The 6,393-nt window shown below is 34.9% G+C and overlaps 1 pseudogene; it reads left to right on the forward strand.

Moving 5' to 3' along the window:
- LOC107704981 (SH3 domain-containing kinase-binding protein 1-like) overlaps positions 1–5,805 on the forward strand; it is a 15,881-nt pseudogene extending 10,076 nt beyond the window's left edge.
- The last annotated feature ends 588 nt before the right edge of the window (positions 5,806–6,393 follow it).

Below are 6,393 nucleotides of genomic sequence, written 5' to 3' on the forward strand. Positions count from 1 at the left end.
TTTTTTTTCTCCTACAGGTGTTTTCCCGGGCTCCGTAGAACTCAGATGTCCTCTTCAAATAAGTATATAGTTCATCAAAAGACATGAATAAATACCACATGAATACATAACAGTTAAGCTGGAATTCATCATATAAAATAATGACTCTTATATGACTCTTTCAATAATGTTCTTGAAATAAGAAACACAACCTTTATTAGACATTAGACACTGCTAAGATTTTTTTTTTTATCTAGAGGAAAATTGTGCCATTTCTTTACTTATATAATATATATAATATATATAATGTCTTTATTATTATTATTTTCACATAATGCAAAAATAAAGACAATTAAATAGCTTAGGTTTTTTCCCTTTTACAAAGAATATAAACATTTTATGAACATTCTATTAACTTTATACAGTGCTCAACCCTTATTATTAAACTATATTATATTTTTTCAATCAGCCTGACTTTTCTGAGGAATTAACAACTTTGCAGCATGTTCGTTTAATATTAGCTTATGTTTGGTAGTTCACAAAAATTCTCTGATGGAAACTACAAGCTGTAAAATACAGTTTCTGCACCTGTTAATGACAACTGTCATTTCTAGGACAGGAAGTAGGCTTTTTGCTCATATCATGTTTTGTTTTGCACTCGAGCATGAGACTCTATTTCCCCTCAGGCTGATCATATTTTGTTTGCTGCGGAATGTAATCTGTAACAGTATTAAAGTGGCGTTAAAAGCCTGGAAATGTGGTGCAAGAATCTCTGTTCATTACTTAAGTTTTAAATCTGACTTCACACACATCACATTCATTACCACAAACCGCTCTAAGAAACACTGATGCAGCAGTGTGGGGCTGTGACAGGAAGTCGTAGGCCATGAAGAGATGTCATGTGAGCAGACTCTAGAGAAAGGCAAGGGCAAAGTGGAGCACCACTGTGCTCTCTATATATAAACGCTTTCATATGAATATAGGGTTATATTGTTGGAATACTGAAAAACTCACAGGGTATGTATAGACTCTGTTTATTCTTCAATATTTTCAGTTCTTGGATTTTCATGTTCTCTACATGCTAGATGTGTTTGCAGTTGATGCCGCTTGTCTGCATGGAATTAGAAACGTCTCAGAATGTGGTTTTTAATAGTTTTTTTTTGAAGATTTGCTTTTAAAAGAAAATATCTTGTCATAGTAGTCCTGATGGTAGATGAAACAATGTTCTGTATGAGAGAGGATGTTTAATCAAAATAATTACATGTGATATTTATGGCTTTGCTAAGATCTTTGATTTTATCTTAGATTGTGACTTTAATGTCTTGTTTGATTTTGACTCCACAAGAGTAATTCTGAATGAGCACAGAGATCTGGCCTTTTTTTTTTTTGTTCTGCAAGACAGTTTAATGGCTGTTAATACTTGAACCCATTTGGATTTATTAAGGGAACCCATGAGAGTTTTTTGTGTAGCCACAGGAAACAGCAGCTCTTTTGCTCATTTGTCAGGGAAAGTTGCCTGTTCCCATGCCACTGAGACCTCCAATATGTAACCCGTGTAGTTGTGAGAATGCTTCAAAGTGATGTTTATTTTGTGCTGTTATTCTAAAAATGTGTAAAGGGCAAATTATGAAAAAGAATGGCAGCAAAAATTGCTTCAAGGGTGCAGGCTGGCCTCCTCTGGTGTTCTTTGGACAAGACATAACAGTCCAAAAAGAAGCAAAATTGATAAGGGTGAAGAATTGTTTTGTAAGATATGGAGAGAAAAAAAACAAATGGATAGAGCCACCACTATCAGATCAAACGTCATAATACTGACTGCAAAATCTTGTATCTTCTTATATCTCAGTGAACCAGATGCCAGTGATGGACCAGAACAGCTCTGACACGAACACAAAGACGGAGACTAAACGTAATAATTCTGAACACACCTCTAAATATCCTTGCTTAAGTGTAACATCCTATCTTGATAATTGAATTATATAGTAAATGCACATCTAAATTTTTTATTAAATGTTTAAATTACAAATGTACAAAATGTATTACTTCAGTAGATATTTGAGCTCATTTAAAAGCACTGCTGTCTGAAGAATTTGCCTATTATGATAATATTTATCTCTTGTCTTTGCACTCTCTCCTCTTTGCTCAGGTGACAAACCGGACACTAAAGACTTTCGAAGTGACCCACCTGGTAAAATTAAGTTGCCCGGTCTGCACAAACCACCCGTTCCACCACCACCAGTGAAGGAGAAGCCCATAAAACTAGTACCAAAGTAAGTGACGCCTCAGCAAATCATCTTTGAGCATACAACCTTCTGTGATGCTTTTCATCCCAAGTAACGAATTTCCTTTCATCGGTTAGATTTATTATGCTAAAGGGACTGAATTCCCCCTCATTAGATGATCATTTAGCATTGCGTGTTATTCTAAAGGGCCTGTGAATGCCTGGGCCTGTCTTGTAGAGAGCAATGGAAATTTTATGAGTTGCTGAGGGACTAAACAAACCAAACTGCCTGTTTCCTGTTTTTCTGAGTGAGACTGTGTCTTCAGGCAGAGCGTACAGAAAGAACTGTCATTCTGACTGAAATGCATGCACAAACTAAGACATTACAGCCAATTAACGGTTAATCTTACATTTTCCACAACAAATCAAAGTGGTGCATTGTTTGAAAAAAGCTCACGGCACTCTAAAACACAGACACCACGTTATGGATGCTGATGTTTATTTTGATTTCAGTGCAGAGAACAAAGCTATTAAATTGAAACTATGTTGAAAATCTGTGGCTCCTGCTTGCTTTGTATTTGTGTGTTTTAAGTACTCAGAAGTTTCTGAAATGTATTTTAATGTGTTGTATGTGTGTAATATGCATAATGCCTATTTCCCCCTCTTAGAAATGAAGAGCCACAACCTGTCTCACCTAAACAACAGCCCCCAGCTTCGCCAGTACAGAAAGAGGTTAAAGAGAAGACCCCTGACCAGTTTGACGGTGTAGATGTGTCCTCAGAGAAACTGAGCCATCCCACAGCCAACAGAGCCAAACCTCCACAGAGAAGACCACCAACAGCCCTCACCTCTAACGCACAAGTGAGCCTAACATACTCATACACGCGTCAGGATTTGAGTTGATTGGAGGATTGGTTGATTTGAAGTTGATTTCAGTTTAATACTCAAAATGAGTCAAAATACTTAATCACACTTGAGGTGTGCCACTCAAGCCAAATCATGCCAAGGGTGGTGCATGAAGAATGATGATACAAATTAAGAAATTAAAAATTAGGGCTGTCAATCAATTAAAATAATTAATCGTGATTTTATATATAACAAATATAAAGATGTAGTCAAGTTAGTTTTCATGTAGTCATGAATTTAGTAACCGATAATACATTCGAATGTCTTGACAAATAATGCAATTGACATCTGTTTTTCATAAAGGTTCCAGCTGAAATTGACCACAATGAAACTTCAGAAGAGAAAGATGGATTACCACAAAATATTCCAGAGGTTTGGATAACTCTTTATAATAACTTTCATTCATAATATTATTACATTATATAATGCTTCACAGATCAGCTCATGTGCCTTCAAATATATAAAAAAACATGATTCATACACAATATATATATTGATATTTGAAAGTACATGAACTATTTATCTGTTAAGCATTATATCATGTTTTAAGGACCTATTAATGAAAGTTGTTTTAAAGTGTTACCAAAGGTTGGAAACGTATTGATATTACATTCTGGAATTATATTTGTCTATAAAACATCTCCTTACATGTCTGGTATATACTATCAAAAGTTTGAAGTCGGTAAGATTTTTGATGTTTTTGAAAGAAGTCTCTTATGCTCACCAAGGCTGCATTTAATTGATGAAAATACAGTAAATACACAGAAATATTATTACAATTTAACGTAACTTTTCTAATTTATTGTATTTTGTGCTCAAGAAACATTTCTTTAAGCACACTAGTGCTGCTTAATATTTTTGTAGAAACCATGATACATTTATTTCAGGATTCAATGAATAGAAAGTTCAAATTAACAGCATTTTCTTTGAAATCTTTTGTAGCAATGTAGAAGTCTTAATTGACACTTTTTTTGTCAGTAGTGTACATGTAAAGTATTTGTTAACATTTTCTTATCTTGTCCTGGGAGTTACATCTCTCTTCACCCCTCAGTTGCTCAGCTGCTGGTATTTTTCTCACAGGGTACAGAACCTCAGTCATCACCTTCCACCAAGACAGAGCAGGTAGCTAAAACCACGTCACCACCCAAGACACCGCCTGAAAGCAAAGCTGTGGCTCAGGAGGAGAGCACTTCACTGGCCTCTGTGCTGACAGAGCTCAAAGATATCCGTATGTCACTGGATCTCCTCAAAGCACAGCACGAGTGAGTATGAACCCTTAACTACCACACCTGAATGATCATATCGCACATTTCTCTTATTGCAATATCCCTCTTTAATGACCAGGAGAGACATAAAGGAGCTTAAAGATGAACTGAAGGATGAGACGGAAAAACGAATGAGATTACAGGTAAGTGGTGAGATTTGAGTCTATTCTGTGGGGATTATTACGTGCAGATAATAAAGTCTCGCTTTATTATATGTGCAATGATATGCATCTAAAACAAACTTGTAGAGTTCACAGAAATACTATATTAAAAATGACTACACAAATCACATATTTATGGCTTTACTTATTCAAAAGACTCGAAGTAGTGTAATAGAATTAGGGCAAACTTTATTTCAATTGCTTGAGCAACAAAGAAAGAAGAGGAAAAATACAAAAAATAAAAAATATAAGTAGATTGCAGTGATTTGTTTTTTGCATCACAGTTTTTCATTCAGTTATATAGTTAAATCCTGTATTCCAAATTAAATCTAGTTGCCAGTGGCACATGAAAAAAAAAAACGTGATAACTACCGTCTTCATCCTCATGAGAGCAGCAATGAGTTAAAAATACAACTTGTTTGAACTCCAAACATCTGAATGGCATATAACAGTTGTCATAAAGGTTAGAAATAGCCAAATATCTGGCAGTGTTAAACTTAAAAAATTTACTTTTAACAATATAATTTCTTAACTGATGTAGTTATTTATTTATTTACCTCAGAATAATGTCAACCAGCTTGATTTTACACTGTAGAATTCAAATATAGTCTCACTTTAATACTAGTCTCACCTTAATGCCAAGTACAACTAATATTTTGATATTTATAGGATGAGGTGGAGGCTCTGAGGAAAAAACAGTGAACATTGAACACCAGGAGTATTTCACTACCCACCGTGATCCTTCTCTGGGACATGGACATAAAGGCTACAGAACAACGATGTTGGGGGAATGGAAATCCAGCACATGTGACTGATTGATTGATGAATTCCTGGTTGAGTGGACCAGAAGCCAGAGCTTAATTCAGAGAGCAGAACTACAAAAGACTTCTGGTTTTCTCATATACTGCTTATCAGCTCATTTGGTTGTGGGAGTCCTCGGCATTCATTTCTTAAGACATATGTGCATTTTGAAATGTGTAAATATCAGACATCCAATATCTTATATTTTCATGGAAATTCAGGGATAATGTAAGGCCATATTTTAAGGCCTTTTATTAACAGACTTTCTATAATTAATATATTTCTGTTTTGTGGTTGTATTCCGTAACAAATAAATCAATAAATAGTTCCACTTGTTTTTGCTCCAAGCCTGATTTACCCAGATGTTCTGATAAACATGTGCTGGCATCTTTTTTAATGCATAAATGCTTCGTCTGTGTTAAGATATTGAAACAAGATGGCTTTATTTTTGTGAGTGAAATATATCAATGACGTACAAAAACAGAACTGGTATCACCTTTATGAACGTAGCGTATTAAAATATGAATTTTCTTTTCATAACCCCTATAACCTGGTTGAAGAGAATCTTATGAAATGACACAAAACACAATCCGATTGGTTCCAGATCATTTGTGATGAATTATAACACAGCAAATGCTGTTTAAAAGCTCTTCGCTTGTCAAAAAACTGAATCTGAAAGTCCATTTTCCCTTTGTGAAGATGTGATGTGAGACTGGTGCGGATTTAGTTTCCCTTTAGACTGAAAACAGCATCTGGAAAGCATGTGGAACACATTAGATCCTCATAGTCTGACTAATCATTGGGAATGGACAGTATTTAATGACATACAGACTAATTCCAAATAATAGAAACATGTTTGTAGGTTGAATTACAGTGATGACAGTACCATCAATCACAACAAATTTGTGACTTTTTTTGGGGCTCATCTGTGATGTCATGATGGTTCTATACATATTAGGTGTCCTATGAGCAGTTCTGAAGTTTGAGATTGAGTTTATGAGCAGTTATCAAGATTACATAGTTTACAAGTTTAGTTAAACTGAGGAAAGTTGTTTCATTT

The sequence above is a fragment of the Sinocyclocheilus anshuiensis genome, unplaced genomic scaffold (assembly GCF_001515605.1).
Source record: "Sinocyclocheilus anshuiensis isolate Anshui unplaced genomic scaffold, SAMN03320099.WGS_v1.1 scaffold702, whole genome shotgun sequence".
Lineage (NCBI taxonomy): Eukaryota > Metazoa > Chordata > Actinopteri > Cypriniformes > Cyprinidae > Sinocyclocheilus > Sinocyclocheilus anshuiensis.